The sequence below is a fragment of the Rhynchophorus ferrugineus genome, unplaced genomic scaffold (assembly GCF_030347505.1).
Source record: "Rhynchophorus ferrugineus isolate W39M unplaced genomic scaffold, kcgeb_rfMv2 rfM14, whole genome shotgun sequence".
Taxonomy (NCBI): domain Eukaryota; kingdom Metazoa; phylum Arthropoda; class Insecta; order Coleoptera; family Curculionidae; genus Rhynchophorus; species Rhynchophorus ferrugineus.
This window is the reverse complement of record NW_027472593.1, coordinates 3410208-3424958: the sequence shown is the minus strand read 5'-3', so window position 1 is coordinate 3424958 and position 14751 is coordinate 3410208.

Genomic DNA, 14751 nt, shown 5'->3' with positions numbered 1-14751 from the left:
GAATTGGAACCAAATCCGAAATTAATAAGACTATTAAAGCTTTGGTCAATTTTAAAAAACAGAGACAAAAATAAAAATTCTGATAGCCTGTATATCGAAAACCATAAGAAATAATCCAATTTGGCAAACGGCTACGTAATTAGCACGACGAATATTACTTGGAATATGAATTGCAAAGAAATAAGAAATTAATAAGACTCTTAAAATTTTGGTCAATTATAAAAAGCAGAGACTAAAATGTAAAATTCCGATAGAATGTATCTCTAAAACTATAAGAAATAATACAATTTGATAAACGGATACGTAATTAGAATGAAGAATATTACTTGGAATGTGAATTGGAACGAAATCCTATATTAATAATACGCTTTAAAAAGATTGGTCATTTATAAAAAACAGAGAGTAAAATGTAAAATTCTGATAGCCTGTATTTCGGAAACTATAAGAAATAATCCAATTGGCAAAGGGCTACGTAATTAGCATTCCGAATATTACTTGGAATGTGAATTGAAAAGAAATCCGAAATTAATAATACTATTTTAAAATTTTTGCCTATTTTAAAAAACATAGACTAAAATATAAAATTGCGATATCCTGTATCTCGAAAACTATAATAAATAATTCAATTTGGCAAACGGCTACGTAATTAGCACGCCGAATATTACTTGGAATATGAATTGTAAGGAAAACCGAAATTAATAAGACTCATGAAATTTTGGTCAATTTTAAAAGGCAGAGAAAAAAATGTAAAATTTTGATAGCCTGTACCTCGGAAAATATAAGAAATAATCCAATTTGGCAAACGGCTACGTAATTAGCACGCCTATTATTACTTGGAATATGAATTGGAACGAAATCCGATTTTAATAAGACTCATTTTAAATTTCGGTCAATTTTAAAAAACAGAGACTAAAATATAAAATTGCGATTGCTTGTATTTCGAAAACTATAAGAAATAATCCAATTGGCAAAGGGCTACGTAATTAGCATTCCGAATATTACTTGGAATGTGAATTGGAACGAAATCCGATATTATTAATACTATTTTAAACTTTTTGCCTATTTTAAAAAACAGAGACTAAAATATAAAATTGCGATAGCCTGTATCTCGAAAGTTATAATAAATAATTCAATTTGGCAAACGGCTACGTAATTAGCACGCCGAATATTACTTGGAATATGAATTGGAACCAAATCCGAAATTAATAAGACTATTAAAGTTTTGGTCAATTTTAAAAAACAGAGACAAAAATAAAAATTCTGATAGCCTGTATATCGAAAACCATAAGAAATAATCCAATTTGGCAAACGGCTACGTAATTAGCACGCCGAATATTACTTGGAATATGAATTGTAACGAAATCCGAAATTAATTATACTCATGAAATTTTGGTCAATTTTAAAAGGCAGAGGAAAAAAAATGTAAAATTCTGATAGCCTGTACCTCGGAAAATATAAGAAATAATAAAATTTGGCATACGACTACGTAATTAGTACGATGAATATTACTTGGAATATGAGTAGGAACGAAATCCGAAATTAATGACTCTTTTAAAATTTCGGTCAATTTTAAAAAACAGAGACTAAAATGTAAAATTCCGATTTCCTGTACTTCGAAAACTATAATAAATAATTCAATTTGGCAAATGGCTACGTAATAAGCACGCCTATTATAACTTGGAATATTAATTGGAACGAAATCCGAAATTAATAAGACTCATTTTAAATTTCGGTCAATTTTAAAAGACAGAGACTAAAATGTAAAATTGCGATTGCTTGTATTTCGAAAACTATAAGAAATAATCCAATTGGCAAAGGGCTACGTAATTAGCATTCCGAATATTTCTTGGAATGTGAATTGGAACGAAATCCGATATTAATAACACTATTTTAAAATTTTTACCTATTTTAAAAAACAGAGACTAAAATATGAAATTGCGATAGCCTGTATCTCGAAAGCTATAATAAATAATTCAATTTGGCAAACCGCTACGTAATTAGCACGCCGAATATTACTTGGAATATGAATTGGAACGAAATCCGAAATTAATAAGTCTATTAAAATTTTGGTCAATTTTAAAAAACAGAAAAAAAAATTGTAAAATTCTGATAGCCTGTATCTCGAAAACAATAAGAAATAATCCAATTTAGCAAACGGCTACGTAATTAGCACGCCGAATATTACTTGTTATATGAAGTGGAAAGAAATCTCAAATTAATAAGACTGTTAAAATTTTGGTCAATTTTAAAGAGCAGAGGCTAAAATGTAAAATTCCGATAGCCTGTACCTCGGAAAATATATGAAATAATCCAATTTGGCAAACGGCTACGTAATTAGCACGCCTATTATTACTTGGAATACGAATTGGAACGAAATCCGAAATTAATAAGACTCATTTTAAATTTCGGTCAATTTTAAAAAACAGAGACTAAAATGTAAAATTGCGATTGCTTGTATTTCGGAAATTATAAGAAATAATCCAATTTGGCAAACGGCTACATAATTAGCACGCCTATTATTACTTGGAATATGAGTTGGAACGAAATCCGAAATTAATAAGACTCTTAAAATTTTGGTCCATTTTAAAGAGCAGAGGCTAAAATGTAAAAATCCGATAGCCTGTACCTCGGAAAATATAAGAAATAATCCAATTTGACAAACTTCTACGTAATTTGCACGCCTATTATTACTTGGAATATGAATTGGAACGAAATCCGAAATTAATAAGACTCATTTTAAATTTCGGTCAATTTTAAAAAACAGAGACTAAAATGTAAAATTGCGATTGCTTGTATTTCGGAAATTATAAGAAATAATCCAATTTGGCAAACGGCTACGTAATTAGCACGCCGAATATTACTTGGAATGTGAATTGGAACGAAATCCGATATTATTAATACTATTTTAAACTTTTTGCCTATTTTAAAAAACAGAGACTAAAATATAAAATTGCGATAGCCTGTATCTCGAAAGTTATAATAAATAATTCAATTTGGCAAACGGCTACGTAATTAGCACGCCGAATATTACTTGGAATATGAATTGGAACCAAATCCGAAATTAATAAGACTATTAAAGTTTTGGTCAATTTTAAAAAACAGAGACAAAAATAAAAATTCTGATAGCCTGTATATCGAAAACCATAAGAAATAATCCAATTTGGCAAACGGCTACGTAATTAGCACGACGAATATTACTTGGAATATGAATTGCAAAGAAATAAGAAATTAATAAGACTCTTAAAATTTTGGTCAATTATAAAAAGCAGAGACTAAAATGTAAAATTCCGATAGAATGTATCTCTAAAACTATAAGAAATAATACAATTTGATAAACGGATACGTAATTAGAATGAAGAATATTACTTGGAATGTGAATTGGAACGAAATCCTATATTAATAATACGCTTTAAAAAGATTGGTCATTTATAAAAAACAGAGAGTAAAATGTAAAATTCTGATAGCCTGTATTTCGGAAACTATAAGAAATAATCCAATTGGCAAAGGGCTACGTAATTAGCATTCCGAATATTACTTGGAATGTGAATTGAAAAGAAATCTGAAATTAATAATACTATTTTAAAATTTTTGCCTATTTTAAAAAACATAGACTAAAATATAAAATTGCGATATCCTGTATCTCGAAAACTATAATAAATAATTCAATTTGGCAAACGGCTACGTAATTAGCACGCCGAATATTACTTGGAATATGAATTGTAAGGAAAACCGAAATTAATAAGACTCATGAAATTTTGGTCAATTTTAAAAGGCAGAGAAAAAAATGTAAAATTTTGATAGCCTGTACCTCGGAAAATATAAGAAATAATCCAATTTGGCAAACGGCTACGTAATTAGCACGCCTATTATTACTTGGAATATGAATTGGTACGAAATCCGATTTTAATAAGACTCATTTTAAATTTCGGTCAATTTTAAAAAACAGAGACTAAAATATAAAATTGCGATTGCTTGTATTTCGAAAACTATAAGAAATAATCCAATTGGCAAAGGGCTACGTAATTAGCATTCCGAATATTACTTGGAATGTGAATTGGAACGAAATCCGATATTAATAACACTATTTTAAAATTTTTACCTATTTTAAATAACAGAGACTAAAATATGAAATTGCGATAGCCTGTATCTCGAAAGCTATAATAAATAATTCAATTTGGCAAACCGCTACGTAATTAGCACGCCGAATATTACTTGGAATATGAATTGGAACGAAATCCGAAATTAATAAGACTATTAAAATTTTGGTCAATTTTAAAAACAGAAAAAAAAGTAAAATTCTGATAGCCTGTATCTCGAAAACTATAAGAAATAATCCAATTTAGCAAACGGCTACGTAATTACCACGCCGAATATTACTTGGAATGTGAATTGGAACGAAATCCGATATTATTAATACTATTTTAAACTTTTTGCCTATTTTAAAAAACAGAGACTAAAATATAAAATTGCGATAGCCTGTATCTCGAAAGTTATAATAAATAATTCAATTTGGCAAACGGCTACGTAATTAGCACGCCGAATATTACTTGGAATATGAATTGGAACCAAATCCGAAATTAATAAGACTATTAAAGTTTTGGTCAATTTTAAAAAACAGAGACAAAAATAAAAATTCTGATAGCCTGTATATCGAAAACCATAAGAAATAATCCAATTTGGCAAACGGCTACGTAATTAGCACGCCGAATATTACTTGGAATATGAATTGTAACGAAATCCGAAATTAATTATACTCATGAAATTTTGGTCAATTTTAAAAGGCAGAGGAAAAAAAATGTAAAATTCTGATAGCCTGTACCTCGGAAAATATACGAAATAATAAAATTTGGCATACGACTACGTAATTAGTACGATGAATATTACTTGGAATATGAGTAGGAACGAAATCCGAAATTAATGACTCTTTTAAAATTTCGGTCAATTTTAAAAAACAGAGACTAAAATGTAAAATTCCGATTTCCTGTACTTCGAAAACTATAATAAATAATTCAATTTGGCAAATGGCTACGTAATTAGCACGCCTATTATAACTTGGAATATGAATTGGAACGAAATCCGAAATTAATAAGACTCATTTTAAATTTCGGTCAATTTTAAAAGACAGAGACTAAAATGTAAAATTGCGATTGCTTGTATTTCGAAAACTATAAGAAATAATCCAATTCGCAAAGGGCTACGTAATTAGCATTCCGAATATTTCTTGGAATGTGAATTGGAACGAAATCCGATATTAATAACACTATTTTAAAATTTTTACCTATTTTAAAAAACAGAGACTAAAATATGAAATTGCGATAGCCTGTATCTCGAAAGCTATAATAAATAATTCAATTTGGCAAACCGCTACGTAATTAGCACGCCGAATATTACTTGGAATATGAATTGGAACGAAATCTGAAATTAATAAGTCTATTAAAATTTTGGTCAATTTTAAAAAACAGAAAAAAAATTGTAAAATTCTGATAGCCTGTATCTCGAAAACAATAAGAAATAATCCAATTTAGCAAACGGCTACGTAATTAGCACGCCGAATATTACTTGGTATATGAAGTGGAAAGAAATCTCAAATTAATAAGACTGTTAAAATTTTGGTCAATTTTAAAGAGCAGAGGCTAAAATGTAAAATTCCGATAGCCTGTACCTCGGAAAATATATGAAATAATCCAATTTGGCAAACGGCTACGTAATTAGCACGCCTATTATTACTTGGAATACGAATTGGAACGAAATCCGAAATTAATAAGACTCATTTTAAATTTCGGTCAATTTTAAAAAACAGAGACTAAAATGTAAAATTGCGATTGCTTGTATTTCGGAAATTATAAGAAATAATCCAATTGGCAAACGGCTACATAATTAGCATTCCGAATATTACTTGGAATGTGAATTGGAACGAAATCCGATATTAATAACACTATTTTAAAATTTTTACCTATTTTAAATAACAGAGACTAAAATATGAAATTGCGATAGCCTGTATCTCGAAAGCTATAATAAATAATTCAATTTGGCAAACCGCTACGTAATTAGCACGCCGAATATTACTTGGAATATGAATTGGAACGAAATCCGAAATTAATAAGACTATTAAAATTTTGGTCAATTTTAAAAAACAGAAAAAAAAGTAAAATTCTGATAGCCTGTATCTCGAAAACTATAAGAAATAATCCAATTTAGCAAACGGCTACGTAATTACCACGCCGAATATTGCTTGGAATGTGAATTGGAACGAAATCCGATATTATTAATACTATTTTAAACTTTTTGCCTATTTTAAAAAACAGAGACTAAAATATAAAATTGCGATAGCCTGTATCTCGAAAGTTATAATAAATAATTCAATTTGGCAAACGGCTACGTAATTAGCACGCCGAATATTACTTGGAATATGAATTGGAACCAAATCCGAAATTAATAAGACTATTAAAGTTTTGGTCAATTTTAAAAAACAGAGACAAAAATAAAAATTCTGATAGCCTGTATATCGAAAACCATAAGAAATAATCCAATTTGGCAAACGGCTACGTAATTAGCACGCCGAATATTACTTGCAATATGAATTGCAAAGAAATACCAAATTAATAAGACTCTTAAAATTTTGGTCAATTATAAAAAGCAGAGACTAAAATGTAAAATTCCGATAGAAAGTATCGCTAAAACTATAAGAAATAATACAATTTGGTAAACGGATACGTAATTAGAATGAAGAATATTACTTGGAATGTGAATTAGAACGAAATCCTATATTAATAATACGCTTTAAAAATATTGGTCATTTATAAAAAACAGAGAGTAAAATGTAAAATTCTGATAGCCTGTACCTCGGAAAATATAAGAAATAATAAAATTTGGCATACGACTACGTAATTAGTACGATGAATATTACTTGGAATATGAGTAGGAACGAAATCCGAAATTAATGACTCTTTTAAAATTTCGGTCAATTTTAAAAAACAGAGGCTAAAATGTAAAATTCCGATTTCCTCTACTTCGAAAACTATAATAAATAATTCAATTTGGCAAATGGCTACGTAATTAGCACGCCTATTATAACTTGGAATATGAATTGGAACGAAATCCGAAATTAATAAGACTCATTTTAAATTTCGGTCAATTTTAAAAGACAGAGACTAAAATGTAAAATTGCGATTGCTTGTATTTCGAAAACTATAAGAAATAATCCAATTGGCAAAGGGCTACGTAATTAGCATTCCGAATATTACTTGGAATGTGAATTGGAACGAAATCCGATATTAATAACACTATTTTAAAATTTTTACCTATTTTAAAAACAGAGACTAAAATATGAAATTGCGATAGCCTGTATCTCGAAAGCTATAATAAATAATTCAATTTGGCAAACCGCTACGTAATTAGCACGCCGATTATTACTTGGAATATGAATTGGAACGAAATCCGAAATTAATAAGACTCATTTTAAATTTCGGTCAATTTTAAAAAACAGAGACTAAAATGTAAAATTGCGATTGCTTGTATTTCGGAAATTATAAGAAATAATCCAATTGGCAAACGGCTACATAATTAGCATTCCGAATATTACTTGGAATGTGAATTGGAACGAAATCCGATATTAATAACACTATTTTAAAATTTTTACCTATTTTAAATAACAGAGACTAAAATATGAAATTGCGATAGCCTGTATCTCGAAAGCTATAATAAATAATTCAATTTGGAAAACCGCTACGTAATTAGCACGCCGAATATTACTTGGAATATGAATTGGAACGAAATCCGAAATTAATAAGACTATTAAAATTTTGGTCAATTTTAAAAAACAGAAAAAAAAGTAAAATTCTGATAGCCTGTATCTCGAAAACTATAAGAAATAATCCAATTTAGCAAACGGCTACGTAATTACCACGCCGAATATTGCTTGGAATGTGAATTGGAACGAAATCCGATATTATTAATACTATTTTAAACTTTTTGCCTATTTTAAAAAACAGAGACTAAAATATAAAATTGCGATAGCCTGTATCTCGAAAGTTATAATAAATAATTCAATTTGGCAAACGGCTACGTAATTAGCACGCCGAATATTACTTGGAATATGAATTGGAACCAAATCCGAAATTAATAAGACTATTAAAGTTTTGGTCAATTTTAAAAAACAGAGACAAAAATAAAAATTCTGATAGCCTGTATATCGAAAACCATAAGAAATAATCCAATTTGGCAAACGGCTACGTAATTAGCACGCCGAATATTACTTGCAATATGAATTGCAAAGAAATACCAAATTAATAAGACTCTTAAAATTTTGGTCAATTATAAAAAGCAGAGACTAAAATGTAAAATTCCGATAGAAAGTATCTCTAAAACTATAAGAAATAATACAATTTGGTAAACGGATACGTAATTAGAATGAACAATATTACTTGGAATGTGAATTAGAACGAAATCCTATATTAATAATACGCTTTAAAAATATTGGTCATTTATAAAAAACAGAGAGTAAAATGTAAAATTCTGATAGCCTGTACCTCGGAAAATATAAGAAATAATAAAATTTGGCATACGACTACGTAATTAGTACGATGAATATTACTTGGAATATGAGTAGGAACGAAATCCGAAATTAATGACTCTTTTAAAATTTCGGTCAATTTTAAAAAACAGAGGCTAAAATGTAAAATTCCGATTTCCTCTACTTCGAAAACTATAATAAATAATTCAATTTGGCAAATGGCTACGTAATTAGCACGCCTATTATAACTTGGAATATGAATTGGAACGAAATCCGAAATTAATAAGACTCATTTTAAATTTCGGTCAATTTTAAAAGACAGAGACTAAAATGTAAAATTGCGATTGCTTGTATTTCGAAAACTATAAGAAATAATCCAATTGGCAAAGGGCTACGTAATTAGCATTCCGAATATTACTTGGAATGTGAATTGGAACGAAATCCGATATTAATAACACTATTTTAAAATTTTTACCTATTTTAAAAAACAGAGACTAAAATATGAAATTGCGATAGCCTGTATCTCGAAAGCTATAATAAATAATTCAATTTGGCAAACCGCTACGTAATTAGCACGCCGAATATTACTTGGAATATGAATTGGAACGAAATCCGAAACTAATAAGACTATTAAAATTTTGGTCAATTTAAAAAAACGGAAAAAAAATTGTAAAATTCTGATAGCCTGTATCTCGAAAACTATAAGAAATAATCCAATTTAGCAAACGGCTACGTAATTACCACGCCGAATATTACTTGGAATATGAATTGGAAAAATATCTCAAATTAATAAGACTCTTAAAATTTTGGTCAATTTTAAAAAGCAGTGGCTAAAATGTAAAATTCCGATAGCCTGTACCTCGGAAAATATAAGAAATAATCCAATTTGGCAAACGGCTACGTAATTAGCACGCCGAATATTACTTGGAATGTGAATTGGAACGAAATTCGATATTATTAATACTATTTTAAACTTTTTGCCTATTTTAAAAAACAGAGACTAAAATATAAAATTGCGATAGCCTGTATCTCGAAAGCTATAATAAATAATTCAATTTGGCAAACGGCTACGTAATTATCACGCCGAATATTACTTGGAATATGAATTGGAACCAAATCCGAAATTAGTAAGACTATTAAAATTTTGGTCAATTTTAAAAAACAGAGACAAAAATGTAAAATTCTGATAGCCTGTATATCGAAAACCATAAGAATTAAGACAATTTGGCAAACGGCTACGTAATTAGCACGCCGAATATTACTTGGAATATGAATTGCAAAGAAATACCAAATTAATGAGACTCTTAAAATTTTGGTCAATTATAAAAAGCAGAGACTAAAATGTAAAATTCCGATAGAATGTATCTCTAAAACTATAAGAAATAATACACTTTGGTAAACGGATACGTAATTAGAATGAAGAATATTACTTGTAATGTGAATTGGAACGAAATCCTATATTAATAACACGCTTTAAAAATATTGGTCATTTATAAAAAACAGAGAGTAAAATGTAAAATTTTGATAGCCTGTATTTCGGAAACTATAAGAAATAATCCAATTGGCAAAGGGCTACGTAATTAGCATTCCGAATATTACTTGGAATGTGAATTGAAAAGAAATCCGATATTAATAATACTATTTTAAAATTTTTGCCTATTTTAAAAAACATAGACTAAAATATAAAATTGCGATATCCTGTATCTCGAAAACTATAATAAATAATTCAATTTGGCAAACGGCTACGTAATTAGCACGCCGAATATTACTTGGAATATGAATTGTAACGAAATCCGAAATTAATAAGACTCATTAAATTTTGGTCAATTTTAAAAGGCAGAGAAAAAAATGTAAAATTCTGATAGCCTGTACCTCGGAAAATATAAGATATAATAAAATTTGGCATACGACTACGTAATTGGTACGATGAATATTACTTGGAATATGAGTAGGAACGAAATCCGAAATTAATGACTCTTTTAAAATTTCGGTCAATTTTAAAAAACAGAGACTAAAATGTAAAATTCCGATTTCCTGTACTTCGAAAACTATAATAAATAATTCAATTTGGCAAATGGCTACGTAATTAGCACGCCTATTATTACTTGGAATACGAATTGGAACGAAATCCGAAATTAATAAGACTCATTTTAAATTTCGGCCAATTTTAAAAAACAGAGACTAAAATGTAAAATTGCGATTGGTTGTATTTCGGAAACTATAAGAAATAATCCAATTGGCAAAGGGCTACGTAATTAGCATTCCGAATATTACTTGGAATGTGAATTGAAAAGAAATCCGATATTAATAATACTATTTTAAAATTTTTGCTATTTTAAAAATCAGGGACTAAAATATAAAATTGCGATATCCTGTATCTCGAAAACTATAATAAATAATTCAATTTGGCAAACGGCTACGTAATTAGCACGCCGAATATTACTTGGAATGGGAATTATAACCAAATCCAATATTAATAATACTCTTTTAAAATTTTTGCCTATTTTAAAAAACAGAGACTAAAATGTAAAATTGCGATAGCCTGTATCCCGAAAACTATAGAAATAATCCAATTTGGCAAACGGCTACGTAATTAGCACGCCGATTATTACTTGGAATATGAGTTGGATCGAAATCCGAAATTAATAAGACTCTTTTAAAATTTCGATCAATTTTAAGAAACAGAAACTATAAGAAATAATCCAATTGGCAAAGGGCTACGTAATTAGCATTCCGAATATTACTTGGAATGTGAATTGGAACAAAATCCGAAATTAATAAGACTATTAAAATTTTGGTCAATTTAAAAAGCAGAGACTTAAATGTAAAATTCTGATAGCCTGTACCTCGGAAACCATAAGAAGTAATCCAATATGGCAAACGGCTACGTACTTAGCACACCGAACATTACTTGGAATATGAATTGGAAAAAAATCTCAAATTAATAAGACTTAAAATTTTGGTCAATTATAAAAAGCAGAGACTAAAATGTAAAATTCTGATAGCCTGTACCTCGGAAAATATAAGAAATAATCCAATTTGGCAAACGGCTACGTAATTAGCACGCCGAATAATACTTGGAATGTGAATTGGAACGAAATCCGATATTAATAATACTATTTAATAATTTTTGCCTATTTTAAAAAACAGAGACTAAAATGTAAAATTGCGATTGCCTGTATTTCGGAAACTATAAGAAATAATCCAATTGGCAAAGGGCTACGTAATTAGCATTCCGATTATTACTTGGAATGTGAATTGGAACGAAATCCGAAATTAATAAGACTATTAAAATTTTGGTCAATTTTAAAAAACAGAGACTAATATGCAAAATTCCGATTGCCTGTATTTCGGAAACTATAAGAAATAATTCAATTGGCAAAGGGCTAAGTAATTAGCACGCCGACTATTACTTGAAATATTAGTTGGAACGGAATCCGATATTAATAATACTCTTTTAAAATTATTGCCTATTTTAAAAAACAAAGAGTAAAATGTAAAATTCCGATAACCTGTATCTAGAAAACTATAAGAAATAATCCAATTTGGCAAATGGCTACGTAATTAGCACGCCAAATATTACTTGGAATGTGAATTGGAACGAAATCCGAAATTAATAAGGCTCTTTTAAAATTTCGGTCAATTTTAAAAAACAAAGATTAAAATGGAAAATTCCGATAGCCTGTATCTCGAAAACTATAAGAAAAAATCCAATTTGGTAAACGGTTTCGGAAATAGCATGCCCAATATTACTTGGAATGTGAATTGGGACGGAATCCGAAATTAATAAGACGATTATACAGTTTTGGCATATTTTAAAACCATAGACTAAAACGTAAAATTCCGATAGCCTGTATTTCGGAAACTGTAAGAAATAATCCAATTGGCAAAGGGCTACGTAATTAGCATTCCGAATATTACTTGGAATGTGAATTGAATCGAAATCCGATATTAATAATACTGTTTTAAAATTTTTGCCTATTTCAAAAAACAGAGACTAAAATATAAAATTGCGATATCCTGTATCTCGAAAACTATAATAAATAATTCAATTTGGCAAACGGCTACGTAATTAGTATGAAGAATATTACTCGGAATGTGAATAGGAACGAAATCCGGAATTAATAAGACTCTTAAAATTTTGGTCAATTTTAAAAAACAGATACTAAAATGTAAATTTCTGTTGGCCTGTATCTCGAAAACTATAAGAAATAATCCAATTTGGAAAACGGCTAAGTAATTAGCACGCCGAATATTACTTGGAATATGAGTTGGAACGAAATCCGAAATTAATAAGAATCTTAAAATTTTGGTCAATTATAAAAAGCAGAGACAAAAATGTTAAATTCCGATAGCCTGCATCACTAAAACTATAAGAAATAATCCAATATGGTAAACGGATACGTAATTAGCATGAAGAATATTACTTTGAATGTGAATAGGAACGAAATCTTATATTAATTAAACTCTTTTAAAATTTTGGTCAATTTTAAAATGCAGAGACTAATATGTAAAATTCCGATAGCCTGCATCTCGAAAACTATAAGAAATAATCCAATTTTGCAAACAGCTACCTAATTAGTACGCCGAATATTACTTGGAATATTAGTTGGAACGAAATCCGAAATTAATAAGACTCTTTTAAAATTTCGGTCAATTTTAAAAAGCAGAGACTAAAATGTAAAATTCCGATTGCCTGTACCTCGGAAAATATAAGAAATAATCCAAATTGGCAAACGGCTACGTAATTAGCACGCCGAATATTACTTGGAATATGAATTTAACGAAATCCGAAATTAATAAGACTCTTTTAAAATTTCGGTCAATTTTAAAAAGCAGAGACTAAAATGTAAAATTCCGATTGCCTGTATTTCGGAAACTATAAGAAATAATCCAATTGGCAAATTTCTACGTAATTAGCACGCCGATTATTACTTGGAATATGAATTCGAACGAAATCCGAAGTTAATAAGACTCCTTTTAAATTTCAGTCAATTTTATAAAACAGAGATTAAAATGTAAAATTCCGATTGCCTGTATTTCGGAAACTATAAGAAATAATCCAATTGGCAAATGGCTACGTAATTAGCACGCCGATTATTACTTGGAATATGAATTCGAACGAAATCCGAAGTTAATAAGACTCCTTTTAAATTTCGGTCAATTTTATAAAACAGAGACTAAAATGTAAAATTCCGATTGCCTGTATTTCGGAAACTATAAGAAATAATCCAATTGGCAAAGGGCTAAGTAATTATCAAGCCGAATATTACTTGGAATATGAGTTGGAACGAAATCCGATATTAATAATACTCTTTTAAAATTATTGCCTATTTTAAAAAACAAAGAGCAAAATGTAAAATTCCGATAGCCTGTATCTAGAAAACTATAAGAAATAATCCAATTTGGCAAACGGCTACGTAATTAACATGCCAAATATTACTTGGAATGTGAATTGGAACGAAATCCGAAATTAATAAACTCTTTTAAAATTTCGGTCAATTTTAAAAAACAAAGATTAAATTGGAAAATTCCGATAGCCTGTATCTCGAAAACTATAAGAAAAAATCCAATTTGGTAAACGGTTGCGGAAATAGCATGCCCTATATTACTTGGAATGTGAATTGGGACGAAATCCGAAACTAATAAGACGATTATACAGTTTTGGCATATTTTAAAACCATAGACTAAAACGTAAAATTCCGATAGCCTGTGTTTCGGAAACTGTAAGAAATAATCCAACTGGCAAAGGGCTACATAATTAGCATTCCGAATATTACTTGGAATGTAAATTGAATCGAAATCCGATATTAATAATACTATTTTAAAATTTTTGCCTATTTCAAAAAACAGAGACTAAAATATAAAATTGCGATAGCCTGTATCTCGAAAACTATAGAAATAATCCAATTTGGCAAACGGCTACGTAATTAGCACGCCGAATATTACTTGGAATGGGAATTATAACGAAATCCAATATTAATAATACTCTTTTAAAATTTTTGCCTATTTTAAAAAACAGAGACTAAAATGTAAAATTGCGATAGCCTGTATCTCGAAAACTATAGAAATAATCCAATTTGGCAAACGGCTACGTAATTAGCACGCCGATTATTACTTGGAATATGAATTGGAACGAAATCCGAAATTAATAAGTCTATTAAAATTTTGGTCAATTTAAAAAACAGAAAAAAAAAGTAAAATTCTGATAGCCTATATCTCGAAAACTATAAGAAATA